We start from the raw sequence: 18,957 nt of genomic DNA, 5'->3' as shown, positions 1-18,957 counted from the left end.
AGAATAACCAACAAGTTAGAAACAAGTTAGAAATAACCAACAAGAAAGAAAAAGTCTGAGAACTGATCCCCCTCGCTTCAAAACTTACTATAAAGCTACAGTAATCAAGACAGTGTGTTATTGGCAAAAGAATAGACAAATAAGCGAATGAGATAGAACAGAGCCCAGAAACAGACCCACAAATATAGTCAACTGATCATCGACAAAGGAGTAAAGGCAATACAATGGAGAAAAGATGTCTTTTTCCAAAGAAAAGAAAAAATAAAGGCACTGGAACAACGAGACATCCACACGCAAAGAATTTACGCACAGACATCACATCCTTCACAAAAATTCACTCAAAATGAGTAACAGACCTAAATGTAAAATGAAGAACTATAAAATTCCTAGAAGATAAAATAAAAGGATATCTAGATAACCTTAGTTATGGCAATGATTTTTTAGATAAAATACCATGAAAGAAATACTTCCTGAAGTATTTATTACAATTTAAAACTTCCACTCTGCAAAATACAGTCAAGGGAATGAAAAGATAAAGCCAAAAATAGGATAAAATATTTGCAAAAGCCTTATCTGCTACAGGATTTTTATTCAAAATATACAAAGAACTCTTGAAACTCAACAGTAACAAACAATCCAATTAAAACATGGGCAAAAGACCTAAACAGACAAACCTCACCAAGGAAGACCTACAGATGGCCAATAAGCACATGAAAAAATGCTCAACATCCTATGTCAATAGGAAAATGCAAATTAAAACAACAATTAGATACCACTACACACCTATTATAGAATGGCCAAAATCCAGAACACTGACAACACAAAATGCTAGCAACGACATAAAGTAACAAGACCTCTCATTCATTACTGACAGGAATGCAAAATGGTACAGCCACTGACAAAGAGTGACAGTTTCTTCATACAACCCAAGAACTGTGCACCTTGGTTATCTACCCAAAGTCGTTGAAAACTTATGTCCACAGAAGTCTGCATACGGATGTTATTCGTAAATGCCAAAACTTGCAAGCACCTTCAGTAGGTGTGACACATGATCTAAAGTGAATGGATAAACTGTGGTAAAATGAAATACTACTCAGGGACGCCTAGGTGGCTCAGCCAGTTAAACATCAGCCTTTAGCTCAGGTCAGGATCCAAGAGTTCAGGGATGGAGTCCCACATCGGGCTCTCCGCTCAGCCAACTCTCCCTCTGCCTGCTGCTCTCCTCGCTTGTGCTCTAACAAATAAATATTTAAAAAAAGAAAGAAAGAAATACTATTCAGTACTAAAAACAAGTGAGGGATCAAGCCATAAAAAGACACAGAGAAACCTTAAATGCCTATTACTAAGTGGAAGAAGCCAATATGAAATGGCTATATACTGTGAGATTCCAATTACATGATATTCTAGAAAAACCAAAACTAACGAGTCAGTGAAAAGATCAGTGGTTGCCAGAGCAGAGAGGATTTTTAGGATTGTGAAAATATGCTGTATGACACTATAATGGTATATACTTGTACATCCTATGGGTTTTGACACATACAGTATGGCGATATGAAAAGTGAACTTTAAATGATGGAATCTGCTGATAATGATTTGTCATGGCAGATTCATCAATTGTAAACAAATGAACCACTTTGCTGATTAATATTGGGGGAGGCTATGCCTGTGTTGGGGCAAGGGATATAAAAGAACTCCTTATACTTTCTGCTCAATTTTACTATTAACCTAAACTGCTCTAAAAATAAAGTCTATTTTTTAAAATCTGCTCCTTAATTTTTTTGTCACTAATACACTGGAAACTCTTCAAAAAAAAATAAAATAAAATAAAATCAGCTCTCAAAGAATGATGGAGAGTTTTAAAAAGACCACAGTAACTTTTGGGTTGAACCTAAAGCTGCTCTAAAACATAAAACCAAATCTGAAATAAAGTCACACCTAAAAAATTTAAAAAAAAAAGACAGAAATTACTACAAAGAGCTCCTACTGACCAAATTGGATCAACTTGAGCATCACCATAAACAGTAACAACAAAGTTTTTTTTTATTTTTTTAGATTTTACTAATTTTTTTAGAGGACATAAAGAGAGAACAAGCAGGGGAGGAGAAGCAGAGGTTGAGGGACAGGGAGAGGGTAAAGAATCTCAAGCACACTCCACACTGAGCACCGTCAACCAGATTCGGGGCTTGATCCCAGAACCTTGGCATCACCACCTGAGCTGAAACCAAGGGTGATGCACTTGACAAACTGAGCCATCCAGGCGCCCCAACAATAAAGATTTTAAAACACTGACTAAAATAAAAATTTGTAAGTTTACACAGACATTGATAAACACACAAACAAGTAAATGAGAAAGCTCCTCCTTGCAATAAAAATCCAACTAATAAATGCAAAAAGGGTAACTGAATTCGAAAATCACTATTTGCACGCACCTGGGTGGCTCAGTCAGTCATGTCTGCCTTCACCTCAGATCCCGAGGCCAGAGTCCTGGGATAGAGTCCCAGGTCAGGCTCCAGGGAACCTGCTTCTCCCTCTGCTGGCAGCTCCCCTTGCTTGTGTGCTCTAACAAATAAAATCTTTTTTTTTTTAATGGCAGACTCCAACACATAGCCTGAAATTTTCTTTTGCCTTTATAAAGATCATTAACAGAGTAAGTGCCAAGTTTGAGTAAGATTTGTAGAATCTTGGGGCACCTGGCTGGCTCAGCTGGTAGAGCATGCAACCTGACAGGTCTTCAAGCATCTACTCGGTCACTGAAACACAAATACACAAGCACTTCAAGAATATCCTACAGGGGCACGTGGGTGACTCAGTGGGTTAAGCCTCTGCCTTCAGCTCTGGTCATGATCTCAGGGTCCTGGGACTGAGCCCTGGGTCAGGCTCTCCGCACAGTGGGGAGCCTGCTTCCCCCTCTCTCTGCCTGCTTCTCTACTTGTGATCTCTGTCGAATAAATAAATAAAAATCTTAAAAAAAAAAAAAATCCTACATTTTCCTTTAGTAATTTCCAGTGCCTTCCACCAAAGTGTTAAGGTGAAATCTACTTTAATCTACTATGGGAAGATCAGTTCCATCTCTTGATATTTGTACTCATTTCTCCCATATACAGGAAAATGTACTGCACTTCTTAGACGCAAATTCAAGTCCCTCTCCACTTCTTATTGAATCTCAGATATTGGCCAAATGAGTAAGATCCAAGGGTCCATTGAAATACATTATGATAATGCCATACCTGTCTTTAAGTAGGTACTAAAACCAATAACCTCAAGATCCATATCCCATAATTAATATTACCAACAACTGCCATCTTGAAATAACACCACCTTAAATTATGTATGGACCTTTAGGCCACAAAACACTTACATTACTTCCCTTAATCCTAAAAACCGTCAGGTATTCACCCCTAAGATACCTAGAATCTCCCTGAGCTACAAGTATATTCATTTTAATGACAAGGAATCCAGGGCACTAGGAAAAGTAAAAATGACTTGCCCAGGGTCACAAAGCTTTAGGAAGTACACCCCAAATTCTGACTTCGGTTTTTTCTCATTAGTCTATCACAGCCTTCCAGGATTACAAAAACATTTCCCTAGAATAAAACATGAATATTAGGTGACATGATAGGCTGACTATAGTCACTGTCTCTAGCTACCACAAGGCACTGATACTACCTCCAAAATAAATCCCAAAATTTTGATTTTCCTCCAGAATCCCCTACCACAGCCCTAGTCCCAGCCATCAACTCTCCTGTGGATTACTGCAAAGCCTCCCCACTATTCTTACTGCTTCCTACCCTATCCACCACCCATACACAGAAACCACAGGGATTCTTTAGAAAATGTAAACAAGATCACAACACAAGGATTTAAAGCCTCTAATGGCTTCTGATCCACTCTGAATAAAATTAAAATTTACCAGCCTTTCTTGAAAATCTCTACATAAAATTGGAGTTCTGTTCCCTTTTACCAGCAAGCTTGATCGCATGTTAAGAGTTTTGTATCTGAAATCTCTTCTGCCTAGAATGCTCTATCCCCAGACTTGCATGTGGTCAGCTGTCGTCACTGAGATCTAGGTTTTAACACCACCTCCACTCAAAGATTTTCCCGGACCACTCAGTCACATCCGCTACGTGACCCGGCTTGCATTATCTGCAGGGCACTTATCACTAGTTGGTTTTCCTTGTCTGCTCCTAGATTGCCTCTCCATAGAGGAATGTAAATACAAGTCTTGTTCACCTGGGTATCCCAACATCCAGTATGGCTGCTTTTTTAAGGTGAGTAGGTCATTACTAAATGTTTTAATTCAGTAACAGTTCTATATAATCTACTTTTTTAAAATCCTAAACTTCAGAACACACAGTAGGTGCCCAAAAATTAATCTGCTAGATGAATTTCTATAAAAATAATGCCTTCAGATTTTCAACTTAATAAATACCCCCCACATATCCCACCATACACACAAAGGGAGACAGACGAAGTGGGGAGACAGAATTCTCTCTTCCTATCTGTGAGGATGAGCCATACGGAAGAGGGTCACTCCACCTTTCTTTGGGCGGTCACTCCACCAGCCCCACAGTACAAGCTCCGGGGAAAGTGAGACAAGGACTAGACAGGAGTATCTTTCCAACCTCATCCACATGCTTAGCTATCCTGAAGCCTCTGCTGGTCCTTAAGCAAGGCATGTAATTCTCAATCTCCATGCCCTCACACACAGGTTTGCTTCTGCACAGGACGCTTGCCCCTTCCCACGCACCACGTTTTCAGAAACCTACCACTTCTGCGAGGACCAGCTTAAATGTTTCCATCTCTGTAAAGCCCTTCCTGACCCAAACCCAACCTGTGCTAACTTAGTCACTTCTTTACCACTTCATACTACTTAGTTTTGTGAATTATGATTTCCTTCCAATAACTGCCTATGAAAAATTTACCTTTATGTCTCTATAAACAATGTCAACTCTGCAAGTCACTTACTCATCATTTAGGCAATAAAAAACAATGAAATATTCTACTAGTATTTACTGACTAATAGCATTTTTTGGGTAGCACTTCAAAAAAAAATTAGGCAAAAATTAGTTCTGCGGGCGTCTGGGTGGCTCAGTGGGTTAAGCCACTGCCTTCGGCTCAGGTCATGATCTCAGGGTCCCAGGACCGAGTCCCACATCGGGCTCTCTGCTCAGCAGGGGTCTGCTTCCCTTCCTCTCTTTCTGCCTGCCTCTCTGCCTACTTGTGATCTCTCTATGTCAAATAAATAAATAAAATTCTTAAAAAAAAAAAAAAAAAGAAAGAAAGCTGATATTAAAAAAAAAAATTAGTTCTGCAAATTACTGCAGTTCCCATGTGAAAACAAACTTTAGTCTTACAAAACACCAAAAAATGAGTTTTTATAATAAAAATTTATAATAACATATTACCCACCCTGACCAAAAAAAGCAAAGGATTTAGAAGTATGTTTGTTAAAAACCACAGAAATGATGTCCTCCCTTCAGAATTCCAATCAAAGTGAATTGCTGCCACTTAACAGAGTTAACCATGTGACCCAGCAATTCTATTCCCAGGTATCTACCCAAGAGAAATGAAAACTTAGATCCACCCAGACACTTGTACACAGTTATTCAGAGCGGCCTACTTCAAAATAGCCGAAAAGTAGAAACAACCTGAATGTCATCAATCAATGAATGGATAAGCATAAACAAAATGTGGTGTGTCCATACAATATTAATTATTCAGCCATAAAAAAGTACCAATACATTTTAGCCACAACATGAATAAAGCTAAAACATTATGCTAAGTGAATGAAGCCAGACACATATTTATTATATGATTCCACTCATACAAAATGTAGAGAACAGGCAAAACCATAGTGACAGAAAGATTAGTGGTTCCCAGACACTGGGGCAAAAGAGGGAATGACTGGATGACGGGTACAGTTTTGGGGGTGATAAAATGTTCTGGATAGTGGTGATGGTTACACAACTTTGTGAATACACTAAAAACCAATGAATTATATACTTCCTTAAAAGGGTGAATTTCAGGGCACCTGGGTGGCTGAGCTGGTTAAGTGTCTCCCTTCAGGTCAAGTCATGATCCCAGGGTCCTTGGATCAAGTCCCATGGGGGGGGTTCCCTGCTCATCTGGGAGCCTGCTTCTCCTTCTCCCTTTGCCCCTCCCCCTACTCATACATATACTCTCTGTCTCAAACAAATAAAATCTTTAAAAAAAAAAAAAAAGACTTTCATGGCATATGAAATAAACTTCAATCAAACTGTTACTTTAAAATTAAGAAAAAAATGGAAAATATGCAACTGATTCCCACAAACTTTATGTATTCAAGTATTTTTTTTATGTGCGTGAATTCAAGCCACATAAAATTCTGACTTACCAAATGGTGAAAAACCAAAATTATGTTATACTGGTTAAGGAGAGAGTGAGAGAGCCTACCCTTAATACAGGAACTATAAAAAAAAGGAAATTCATTTTTTCATTACTGAAAAGTTAAATTCACTAGGCAGCTGAAAAATTATCAACTTTATATTCAATTTATGTGACCAACATCCTTTTTAAAATTCAAACTTTTGTCTCTTGTCAAAAATTTCATCTTAACCAAAATACCACCCTCCCAGAAAGCAAAGAATGCTTACTGATACAGATTTCTCAACTAGTAAAATTACTGGTATCAACTCCACGGAAGTGCCTTTTACAAATGCAAATAGCCTAAGTAAAAATTCTTAGTATGTCTGGAAAGGTCCTAAACAGACTAATTTCAGCTTCGATTATGCTAAAATGGTTGTTCTGACGCTTAAAAAAACGTTTTTATGTAAACTACTTTCTTAAAAAAAAAATCCATCAATTACAAGGAAAAAATATTTTGATGAACTGGACAAAGAGGCCAAGTTCCCACATACATGCAATGGATAAATCAAGATTGTTTACTGCTAAGAGACTAGGTATCCATAAAATACCAAGCCTCCTACTCACAAACGCAACAGAAACATATACACCTATTTTCCAAATACACCAGCACCCACCCATGTACTATATAATTACAGGTTATCCTTGGTGTACAAAAATACTACGGACAGGCTTGTTTGTGTTTTCTTCCAACAGCGTTGACAGGTAGCAGTGAATCACACATTCTCCTGTGTCTCGTCTGCCTCATGATCAATGACACACGCTGCCAACATCTGAGGTTAAGGATGCAAACTGAGACTACAGATTATTTTCTCCTTCTCATGATGCTAAATGTTACCTGTATATGAATATGGGACGACCTCCCTTAGTGTCACTGGTGCGAAACGCAAACCGCAAAGCAAGTAACTGCGAGAGACTCAAATCTGAAGGAAACTACAGAACTGCAGTACTTACTGTAATTTGAATAATACATGACTACCAAATTGTTGAGCGCACGCTCCAGGAAGAAAACCAAACTAGTAATGGAAATAAACATACTGAACCCCCCAAAAAAAATTTTAAGAGAGAGACATAACTTCAAGTATTTTATTTCACAAATCATCAAAATTCCAGAAACCCTACTACTCAGAAGACTACAAACAGCATATCCTGGAACACATCTATAACAAAAAATATTTTGTCAAACCATGTATCCGTATTTCAGTGCTGAATATACTTTTCTCACAGAAAAAGAATGCACACCCATTTCTCAGAGGTCTAACTGGGGAGCATAATAAAAACATAAAAAGAGGGGCACTTGGGTGGCTCAGCTGGTTAAGTGACTGCCTTCGGCTTGGGTTCCCTGTTCACCTGTTCAGTGGAGAGCCTGCTTCTCCTCCCTCTCACCCCCCATGCTTTCCCTCTGGCCTTCTCTCTCTCAAATAAATAAAATCTTTAAAAAAAAAAAAAAAAGATATATTGAAATCCAGCCTAGCATATGCTAAGAAAAAAAAGAGTCCCACACAGAAAAAGAAGTGAATAGATCCCTTGAGGTTGTGATCAGAAAGGCTTCTCAAGAGACAGGACTCAACGGGGCCCAAAGTAAAGAGAGTATCCATGAATACAGGGGAAGACGGTTTCAAACAAGAAAAAAAAAAAAAAAAAAAAAGCCACAAAGAAAGGCCAAGAGGAGGGACTCCACAGCAGCAAAAAACAAGTTAGTTTGGCTAGACCTAAGGATCCATGAAGGGAAGAAACAGGAGTTAAGACTGAAGTGGATCAGGTCCAGATTACAAAGAAACTTGAACACCACATCAAGAAGCTTACAACTTACTTCGCATGTAATGAGCATTACGGAAGTTTTTAATGTTGTGATGTGAGGGGATGAGAGTGTTAAAATGTTAAGATATTATTTACCCAAAGCATAAGCAAGCACAAATATTCCAAATGAGACTGCATATCACTGGGAGAAAATGTGTTCAAAACCCAGGCCTAAGAGTTTATTACTGGGAAGAAGGGAGACAGCAGCAATACTCAAATAATAAAACTTTTGCAAGTTAAATAAAAACCTAAGCACTCCACTTCTCCAACTCCCATTTAAAGTTTCCAGTTATTATAAAAGCAATAGAAGTGTAAAGCACATTGAAGAGCCCTCACTGAACAATTACACACAGGAGGCAATTTACCCCGAATATTGTACAACCGGATCCTGAGTTCCAGAACTGTGTTACCCTCAGCCCTTAAATGTGGTATGCCATAAACCTTAATCCGCGCACAGAGGGGGATGAAGGCCCTAGGTTGAAAATACACCACCAAAAATGAGTTCATCCTATTAACCCAAGCACATTTCAAGAGTAAATAGGAGTGTCTCAAAGCTCTGAAGCATTAGTAGGTGTTGAAACATCAACAGAAATAAAAATCCCTCATGACATTCAACTATCCTCCCCAAAGATTAAAATGTGTCAGTACCGTCCTTTTAGTTTCCCTAATAGCCCAATAAAACCAGTGTCAAGAAATTTTAGTATAAGTGAACGCATTTCTTAAGATCCAAAAATCAGGAGGGAGCAAGGTTCTAAATTTCTTTAGAATTACCTCATTTAATTAATAACCACCAGGAGACGAGATTCGGCTTTATTTTTCACACAATTTATGTGACTTTCCCAAGGCCCTTGGCACAAACCAAGATCAAAATTCTTTATGGTTTCCCCTGGCATAAGATTTGTACACTGAGTCATCCATGTTTGATCAAAACACGGGTACCCTTGAGGTCGCACAAGTGATAAAGTCAACTAAAAAAGAGACCACAGAGAGAACTACTCATTACATAAGGTTTTCAAGACTTCAGGGTTTCTCAACTGTATTCCTAAAACAATATTCTTGTATGTTACATTTATTGACAACCAAACTGTGAGCAAACAGACCAAAATGCTGAGCAGAGAGAATGGCGCTTAACCTGACAGTCTGGAGTTCATGGAAAAGACGACTCGATCGACACGAACTCAAAATTCTCAGCCAGAGAGTTTCAAAACAACGGTGCCCCTCAAAGATAATGGGCCGGTTCAAACTTCCCCGGTGAACCCACACTGCCCGTCCCTGGTGCGTAACACAAGTATTCATTACAGTCCTTTTGTCTGTGAAATAACCCAAACCAAACCCCTGCGGAGAAAATAAAGATACTTGCACTGAACAATCATTACGACGAGCGAGGGGCAGACAGTTCTTCCCCTAGTCCCAGCTCCTCCTCCCCAGCCCTCCCTCGTCGCCCACCGCCTCTATTTTCTTAGAAATGGCACCAACCGGAGGCCACCTCGGGAGGCGGAGAGGAAGCGGCCAAAGGGCCGCAATCCAAGTTTGGAGACCAGCACCAACTTAGCAAGTATTACGGCCTATTGCAGAGCAGGAGCGAAGCCCCACTCACCCGCCCGCGGGTGGCAGGGAAAGAAGTTGGGGGGCGGGAGGGGGAATGTGGCGGAAGAGAGGTGGCAGGGCGGGCAGCGCGTCCAGCCGCGGCTCAGCGACGGTCGGTAAACAAGCTCGGCGGACCCACCCTCCCACAGCCCCGGGCCTGTCGCCGCACCGAGAAAGCCCACGATGGGAGCGCGGCCGCGGCCCACCCGGCCCCCTCGCCTCGCGTTGCCTCCCCTCGCCCGCGACGCCGCCCCAGGGGGCGCGGGCGGGCGGCCCCGGAGAGCCGGCGGCCTGGGCGCCGCCAGGGAGCGAGGGGCCCAGCAGGCCGCAGAGGGGGCCGCGAGGGCCTGCAGTGGGGCGCCCTACTGTGGCCCGGTTACCTGGCGGCGGCGGCTCCTCCAGCTCCTGCTCCTTCTCCCCGTCCGAGGCTCAGCGCCCGGAGGCGGCGGCGGCGGCGGCGGCGGCGACTCCCCGAGCAGCCCGCGGCGACGAGCCGAGCCCGGCCCCTCTCCGCCTCCCTCCGTGCCGCCACCCGTCCCGCTGCTGCCGCCTCCGCCCTCTCCCCTCAGTCAGGACATGGTCTCCGCGGGCCCGCGCGCAGCTCCGGACTACCGGGCGGGGTTGGGGGGAGAGGGAGCAGAGGGGCAGAGAGCAGGCGCGGAGGCGGGGGGCGCTTCGGGGGAAGAGGGGGAGAGTGGTGGGGGGATCGGCCTCAGGCGCTGCGGCTCCTAATGGCGTCGGCGAGGGGCCCCGGAGCCAAATAAACCCCACGGCAAGCAGCACAACGTCAAGGCGGGACCCCGCCGCTCGCCGCCCTGTCATTGGCCCGGAGGTCGCCAGCAGCGCAGCCAATGGGCGGCCGCCTCTTTCCGGGCGCAGGAGGCGGGCTGCGGAGTGGTGACGTCATGCCGGCGCCCGGCCCCGATTGTGAGGCTGCGGCCGGTGGGGCTGCGGGCCCTCGGTGCCGTGCGGGGCGCGCGGAGAGGCGAAGGGGCGGCACGACGTGCGCGGAGCGGGGGGGGGGGGACGCCGGCGGCGCGCCCGGGGCGGTCGCTCGGCTGGCCGGCTCCCATTTCTCTGTCGGTGCGGCCGATTCGCCCCACTTCCCAGCCCACCCCGGGTCTCAGGTCTACCGGGTTACTCAGTGACAGATTCTCGCTCTAATACAAACCTCCTCGAGGTTTACCTCCTCGCTCTGATACACACTCTGCAAGACATCGGGAAAGATCGATGTTTAGGGGTTTACCGATGTATTTTTTGCGATGTCTATTTGTTACGTAAACCCTACCTTCGGGGCGTATATCCATTTCTATGTGTGTCTGTTTGTAATATGTATGTTACATAGGCAAAATTACGATGTGCACAAACATGATGGAGCCGTGGAGTTCTATGCCAGCTCCACCTCAAAAAAATTTTTTTAAGTCTAAGCCATGGAGACTTTGCTTTCCCCTCTCTTCTGCGATCTCCTACCTCTCTCACGGTTGCCTTCTCTGTAGCATGGAGATGACCTTTTCTGTAAATAGTAAATTAAGACAGAGGATAAATTACAACCCTGGAAGTACTTCCCAGAGCCCACATCTCAAACAGAATATGTTCTCGGGTGATGTATTTTGTGTAGTTCTTCTTTTACTTTATTTTTTTTTTAAAGATTTTATTTATTTGACAGACAGAGATCACAAGTAGGCAGAGACACAGGCAGAGAGGAGGAAGCAGGCCCCCTGCCGAGCAGAGAGCCTGATGTGGCCTCGATCCCAGGACCCTGAGATCATGACCTGAGCCGAAGGCAGAGGATTAACCCACTGAGCCACCCAGGCGCCCCTTCTTTTACTTTAAATATAGCCAAATAGATAAGTCATTTAGCCTTGTGCTTAAAGCCCGTTTGTCCAATTTTTCCAGCTAGAGAGCTTGGTTTTTCTTAGTTAGTGGGACTTCACCTTGAGTTTTTCACACTTCAAAATTGTATTTCAAGAATTTGGAAGACCATAAAGTGCAACAACTCTTGAAAAGTCGTAGACCGCTTTAAGTTACCTGTGGAAGAACTGTAGCACTGTGATGGGCTTTACCAGTGGTATTGGACACTTCAGCTTCAACAGGAAAAATTACTGAGCATTTAACTGGATTTGGGAAACTGGGAGACTTCTTTTGGTAAAACTACTCACGGTATTATTCTCATGAAAAGTTAAGGATATGTGTATAGCCTTACTATAGCCACTGAATAATACCTTGTAGACCTACCCCTCACCAGCAACCTTCTTCACAGCCATTCCCGTGACAGAGATTTTCAAGAATCTCGTATTCCCAGAACATTTTTTGGTCAAGGACTTGTCAATAAATTGAGTTTAAACCGCAAGAGTCATTTGCGTACAAAACTTAACACTTAATCTCAAACATAATTAACACAACTGTAGATTAAACACCACATTACTATGTAAGAACAAATGGTTCAACCAACATTTCACTCTGAAAGTACTTTAAGAGCTTCTGAGTACCTCCAGCTTCCCCTTCCTGCACCTCAGCTGCAAACCACCTCACCTCGGAGTCGGAGTCAATGAGAACAGCAGAATGCAGTGGTTTTGTTTAGTTTGAGTTGTAGTTGATTTTGTTAAAGGGATATAGTTGGGGTAAGGCTTTATGAACTCTTCACTCAAGTTAGCAAACATGAAGTAAGCACCATGTGCCAGAGAACAAGAAGTACACAAAGATGAGTAAGATATATTCTGCGTTTGAAAGACTACAGCATAGGAAAGAGAGCAAGACAAAAATAGCCACAATTATAATATGAGGTGGAATGTGCTAAGTAAATTCAAATGAAAATTACCTTGTAATTGAGAGGAAGAGCAAATCCAAAAATGACTCTATGTTAAAGCTAGGGGAAAAAATATGTGCTATTTTTAAAAAATAGTTCTTTTTCTTAGAACTCTTAAACTAAAATGTAGGGACAGTATAGTTTTGTTGACCATTAGTTTGTTTTGGCTTTGGGGTATTTCCCAAAAACTTGTAGGAAATGAAATTTCCATTTTAGTTATTGTGAAGGTCTTGGATTCCAAATGATGCATCTGTACTTAATTCCTTTACTAGTTCAAAGCCATGGAAAGGTTTTGAGCAAGAAAATGCCAGTACTGGAGCTATATAACCTGGAACGTCTATGGGACAAACTAGGGTAGAACTAGAAGCAGGGACAGAGATCCAATTAAAAGACGAGAACCCCAAACCAAAGTAGCTGTTAGAATGGAAAGGGGGGGCAGACATGAAATAAGGTGGCAGGAGAAGGGTCAGCGTTTGCCAGTGTCTGAATCTGAAGCAAAAGAATCCAAAGTCTGAGAACTCTGGCTGATATGAAACACGGGAGAGGAACTAAAGAAGAGATCAGGTATGTCCAGCTCCTGGGCTCAGGAGGAAATAAATGTGTAGCAAGCAGGGGAAATGCTGGTCTGAAATGTGATAGGCCAGAGCTGGAGATAAACAGATAAACATCGGGAGCTTATCGATGTAGAAGTGACCCCTAAAGGCGCAGGAATAGGAAACAAGATCTCTGAAGGAAGAGGAAAGACTGGTCAGAAAAACAGATTTAAAAGAAAAGAAAAAAGATATTCTCAAAGCCAAAGCAGCAGCAATTCTCAAGAACATGATAATAAACAATGTCTGATTCTAGAGACTTCAGAGAAAAGGTCACTGGGTTTGACCAACAAAAGGCTTAGTGACCTTCTGGAGAACCATTCTCAGTGGCATGGTGGAGAAAGAAGGCAGATTTCAAAAGCTGAAGGCATGTGTGGGCATCGAAGCAGTGATTATAGGCTACCGGTCCGAGATGTTTGCCAATGCAAAGAAGGCAGGAGATATAATAATAGACACAGGGAGTAAAAAGAATAAGGGAAAGGTTTTGTTTTCTTTTACGTATTTTTTTTTTTAAAGAATGAGCATATCTGTGTACTTTTGTAAACAGAAGAGAGAAGGTGAAGAAAGAAAAAAGTGATTCCAATCCAATAGGGAGGTAACCCAGAACATAGTGCTTTGTCTGGACAAGCAGAAGGGCCCTTTCTTTCTCAGAAACAAAAGGAAAGGAAGACGTGAAAAAACAGTAGTGTAGGGAGATTCTGATCAGAGAGAGGTGACAGCACTGACTCCATACTCTTTCTCCTCCTGCTGGCAGCAGGCGCAGGTCACCTGCTCAGGGCTGGACTGGGAAGCTGGAGGAGAACTGACGGAGGTCGGGGCAAAGGTGGTGAGGAAGCAAACCAAGAAGAGTAGAGAAAGAAAAACAACAAGGAACCACTTTCTCCGACAAGGTTGAGAAGCCCAGACCTCAGAGGTCACCTAAGGGAGATGACACTTCCAAATAAGGAAAATGAAAGGCACTCTGCTGAACGGAGGGACAGCAGGTCCAGTTTGCTTCGAGTTCTATGCTCCTATTTATAAAACCTCTAAAGCAGGTTTTATAAAATTGGTGAACTTCCCTAAAAAGAAATGCTAGAAGGATTGATTGTTACAAGAACAGATTCTCAGCCATGTTGCAGAAAATGTCAGTTGCATAAACTGCAAAGTATATTCCATTTACTATATGTGGTCAACATGATTCCTCAGTAAAAAAAAAAAAAAAAAAAATCTCTTTACAGTAGAAAATGCAGTATAATGGTGCTGTCCGATCCATTTTTATGCAATAAATGACACTGTTTTGAGGAATACGGGATTATAGGATTATCCTGTGACTGTCCTGGACACCAACCACAAATCTGACTGGGATAAAATCTCTCACGAAAGGGCCAGGTATGTGTGTAAGGCATCAAACAGAATACCGCTCACTTGATTTAACCAAGTCCTGGCCAGGCTGGGACTTGACTCGTCTCCATGGGTGAGAATTTAGGCTCATAGAAACAAGATCACTCTACATCTAGATAAAGAAATTTTCATAAACATCACCTAGGTATCCTTGTGTAAGTTAGACTCACTGAGTTATGAGAGAATTGAAGTTGTAAGAAGTCTGGAGACATCAGATATCTGAAAGGACTTCCCTTGTTTTTCTCTCTGGATCTAGAAAAGTTTTGTAAGAGACAACAATGTGAGGGTGGAAAGAATGTGAACTTTGGAGTCAAACAGAGCAGAGTTTAAATTCTGCTCTGCTGTGTAGCTGTCCTGAGTCCCCATTCCCTCCTCTGAGAAATCCAGAGTTACTCTGGCAGTTAATCAGAGGGTCGATGAGATTAGAGGCAAAAATTCCTAGCAATAATCATAAGCATTGGACAAATGTCTTTTTCCCCCTTTGTGTTTTACTTATTTCAGATAACAGCTATGGAGGAATCATGCCATGTCAGGCATTGTGCTGTGTGCTGGTCTCAGCACCAAGAGGCTAACGGGTGGGGGGAAGAGGGGGAGAATTTCTTCACCTGGGGTCCCTGTGCCCCGTAGGGGCTGTAACCATGGATGGGAAGAAGAGACATCTTCATTTCCACTAACATTTAACCAAAATGAAGAAGTCACATTAATTATCAACATAAGTCAACAAACCACAGTAATGTTAACAAACCTGTGGCTTTGGCGCCAACAGAAATCACAGATTTCTTAGAACACATTATAACTGCAGATGGCTCAAAATACACTTTATTCCCACCACAACTGTAAAACCATGGTGGCCGTTAGACCTGGGGCTAGCTTTTTATTTAATGCGTTATTTTAAAAGTGCTTAATGTTATAGTTTTTTTTAAGTATTTGATAACAAGGAAACCAATTAAGTTGTAATAGAGTTACCTCATTTATTTTATGCATTTAAGAAATTATTCTGAGGGGCGCCTGGGTGGCTCAGTGGTTAAGCCGCTGCCTTCAGCTCTGGTCATGATCCCAGGGTCCTGGGATCGAGCCCCGCATCGGGCTCTCTGCTCAGCAGGGAGCCTGCTTCCTCCTCTCTCTCTGCCTGCCTCTCTGCCTACTTACGATCTCTGTCTGTCAAATAAATAAATAAAATCTTAAAAAAAAAAAAAAAGAAATTATTCTGAGACGGACATGACTTTTTTTTAAAAAAAAGGTTGAGACCTGCCTCTAGTTAGGGAAGTTTGAATTTTCTTCATTTCTCAGGACAAAGGCAAACTCCAAACAAAATAATCAAATTATTTATGTTCCAAAATAGGACACAGACTAAGCAAACCATGCCATTCCCTTGGAAAGTACAAATGCAAAAAGGGAAGACTGTGTTTTGCAGGTAAGTATAATGAGCTCAGCAAGGAGAGAAGGGGAGGCAGAGCATAGTGGGGAACAGGATGGATGGGATGGGTCCACTGAGGAAACTGAAAAAGAGAAAAGCAGAACTGATATCTGGTCAACCTTAAATGTGCCTGAACTCTAACCTCTTGTGAAGCATTTTTGCTCAGTTTATAGTTTTTATAAACAAACCTCTTCCCATTCAGTGCTGACAAGTTAGTACTACCACCAGCACACTTAAAATACACACACATACACACAGCTGAAATAAACATACTGATCTAGGGTCTAATACTTTCTTACATGTCTTACTATATATATGCTCATGAAAGGGAGGCCTGGGTGGCTCAGTCGGTTAAGCGGCTGCCTTCGGCTCAGGTCATGATCCCAGCATCTGGGGATGGAGTCCCACATCGGGCTCTTTGCTCTGCAGGGAGCCTGCTTCTCCCTCTGCCTCTACCCGTCTCTCTGCCTGCCTGTACTCTCTATATCTCTCTGACAAACAAATAAATAAAATCTTAAAAAAATATAATGCTCATGAAATTGAAACGATTTTGCCTCCTTGCCAAACACTAAAGTGATAAATCATCTGAAGAGTGAGGAATGACACGGTATTTTTCATTCCTCTCCTTCCATTCATTTCAGAGACCACAGTCTAAAAATATTTCAAAATATTTGAAAGCATTCATGATGCCATTCAAGTATTTCCTAAATACTTGGTGATTCAAGCAAATGGTCTCATTGGCTTAAAAAACAATAGGTAAATTCAAATTGTGGACCAAAGAGAATAGTCAGTATCATAGCTTCGCGGCTAGGAGGAAACCATAAAGTTCACAATATTTGGTTATCTTCAATGTATTCATAGTAGCTATAAATTTACAATATATAAGCTACATATTTAAAAAGGGGCCGGTCAGACAGAAATGTAGTTTTAGGACTAATACAAAAAGTATTCAGTTGTTCCATGTAGGAGTAAAACATGAATCTATAACTAAGGGAATCACTGGCTGGTATCCATATATTACCTGGAGTTTTAACAGCTTTCACAACGAATAAAAAGTATCATCTCTGTATGTGAGTTATTTTGACCCTGCGGGGCACCTGGCTGAGCATGTGACTCTTGATCTCGGTGTCATGAGTTTGAGCCCCACATTAGGCATAGATCTTACTTAATAATTATTTATAGATATTTTGACTGTTTGATTCACAGTTAAATCCAGAGTACTGAGAATGATTCTTGGCACATAAAGGTGCTCAAGAAATATTTATTGAATGAATTAAATTTTCTTTCTTTCTTTTATACTTCAGGATATTTCCAACCATCATTCTTCTAGTTCCAAAATCTAATGCATTGAAATTCCATTCAAGAACTCAGAATAGTTTGATATTTCCCTTTGATTCCTTTTTTTTTTTTTTTTTTTGGTTTGTAATTTATATAGCTTATGCAGTATCTTTTGCAAAATTTTAACTGTCAAACCTTATAAGTGAATGCAGATGAAAATTATATCTAACACTTTCACTTTTACATTTAACCACCTTTAAAAAAACAAGATTTAGTTTATGAAATTTGTCCAGGATGTAGTGAGCTTCAAAAGATCCATAGATGCCTTGAAATTTCATAAGAAAATCCTCTGAGGTGAACCATGAGAGACTATGGACTCTGAAAAACAATCTGAGGGGTTTGAAGGGGCGAGGGGTGGGAGGTTGGGGAACCAGGTGGTGGGTATTAGAGAGGGCATGGATTGCATGGGGCACTGGGTGTGGTGAAAAAAATAATGAATATTTCGCTGAAAACAAAAAATTAAAAAAGAAAAGAAAAAAAATCCTCTGACTTTCTGAATGGCCTATGCAGTTCCAGAGGGAGGGTCTATAAGTTTTCACCAATTCTCTAAAGGCATCCATGACACAAAAAAAGGTTAAAAAACAAAGGTTTAGGCTATGTTTTATAACTTTTTAGGCAACAATAATAACCTGTATCTTTAAAGTTTTTAAATTTTCTCTTTTTTTAAAGGGATTTATTAGTTTGCGAGAGAGAGGGAATGCAAGCACAAGCGAGGAAAGGGGTAGAGGGAGAGAGAGAATCTCCAGACGGCGCCCTGCTGGGCACGGAGCCTGATGTTGGACTTGATCTCAAGACCCTGAGATCATGACCTGAGCAGAAATCAAGAGTAGGACACTCGATCAACTGAGCCACCCAGGTGCCCCTAGGATATTTAAATTTTCATAGCACTTTACCATCCATCATCCTATTCTATCCTTATTAGTTTTGACAGATAAGTATTATTTCCAGTGATTAAACGGAAAGCCAAGGGCCAGAAAGGTTCCAAGACTCTCTTTTTAGGAATTAGAACACAAGCTCCAGAAGTTATAACCCAGTAACCCTTCCCCAGAATTTTTCCTCGACATAGCTGGGACCCAGAAAACACACCGCTTACCAAGGTTTTCATAAAATGTGTGGATTAAAACTAAATAGCAGTGCCTTCTCCATTCTGAGATTACTTTTTTCAAGAAGCAGTTCTTGCAAATAGAATTTGCCAGAAGGATGAGAGATTAGTGACCTCATTGCATTTGTGAGATCACAGTCTTCCCAATTGGGGGGGAAAATGAGAACTAGCACAAGCACCAAAGCTGAAACCAAACTCATTCAGTGACGCACTGAGTGAATCTGAGTGCTCAAACTGAGTGACTTTCTCACGCAACCTTTCGGGATGGGTCCTTAGCATCAGCTCCACAGCACTTTGTTTCAGGAGCCTTGCCCAAGTCCCCTTGAAGTGTTAGTTAGGGTCAGCAGGCAGGACAGTAATGGGGAACAAAGCAAGGCAATAAGAGAGTGAGCTGGAGTGCACATGCCTGCAGGGTAGGTGGGTCTGGGAAAGAAGACGCTGATCTTAGAGCCCACTCAGTACTACACACATCGGCCCCGGATCACAGTGGTAAGACCACCACTCACAAGGGTCTGGGAGCTCTGGCAGGATGTCA

At 41.9% G+C, this 18,957-nt stretch overlaps 1 protein-coding gene across 5 annotated transcripts in view; it reads right to left on the bottom strand.

The window, feature by feature from the left end:
• Positions 1-10,609, bottom strand: part of ZRANB1 (zinc finger RANBP2-type containing 1) — a 58,712-nt gene extending 48,103 nt beyond the window's left edge. For 3 of the 5 annotated variants that reach the window (XM_082721677.1, XM_082721675.1, XM_082721676.1), the window contains exon 1: positions 10,170-10,602. The gene's annotated coding sequence lies outside the window, so the exon portion shown is untranslated. Of the gene's footprint in view, positions 1-10,169 lie in introns of all 5 variants that reach the window. The other 2 variants (XM_082721672.1, XM_082721673.1) reach the window with 2 other exon arrangements.
• Positions 10,610-18,957: the final 8,348 nt, after the last annotated feature.

The sequence above is a fragment of the Mustela nivalis genome (genome assembly GCF_964662115.1).
Source record: "Mustela nivalis genome assembly, chromosome: 2".
NCBI lineage: Eukaryota > Metazoa > Chordata > Mammalia > Carnivora > Mustelidae > Mustela > Mustela nivalis.
This window is presented reverse-complemented; position numbering and strand designations above follow the sequence as displayed.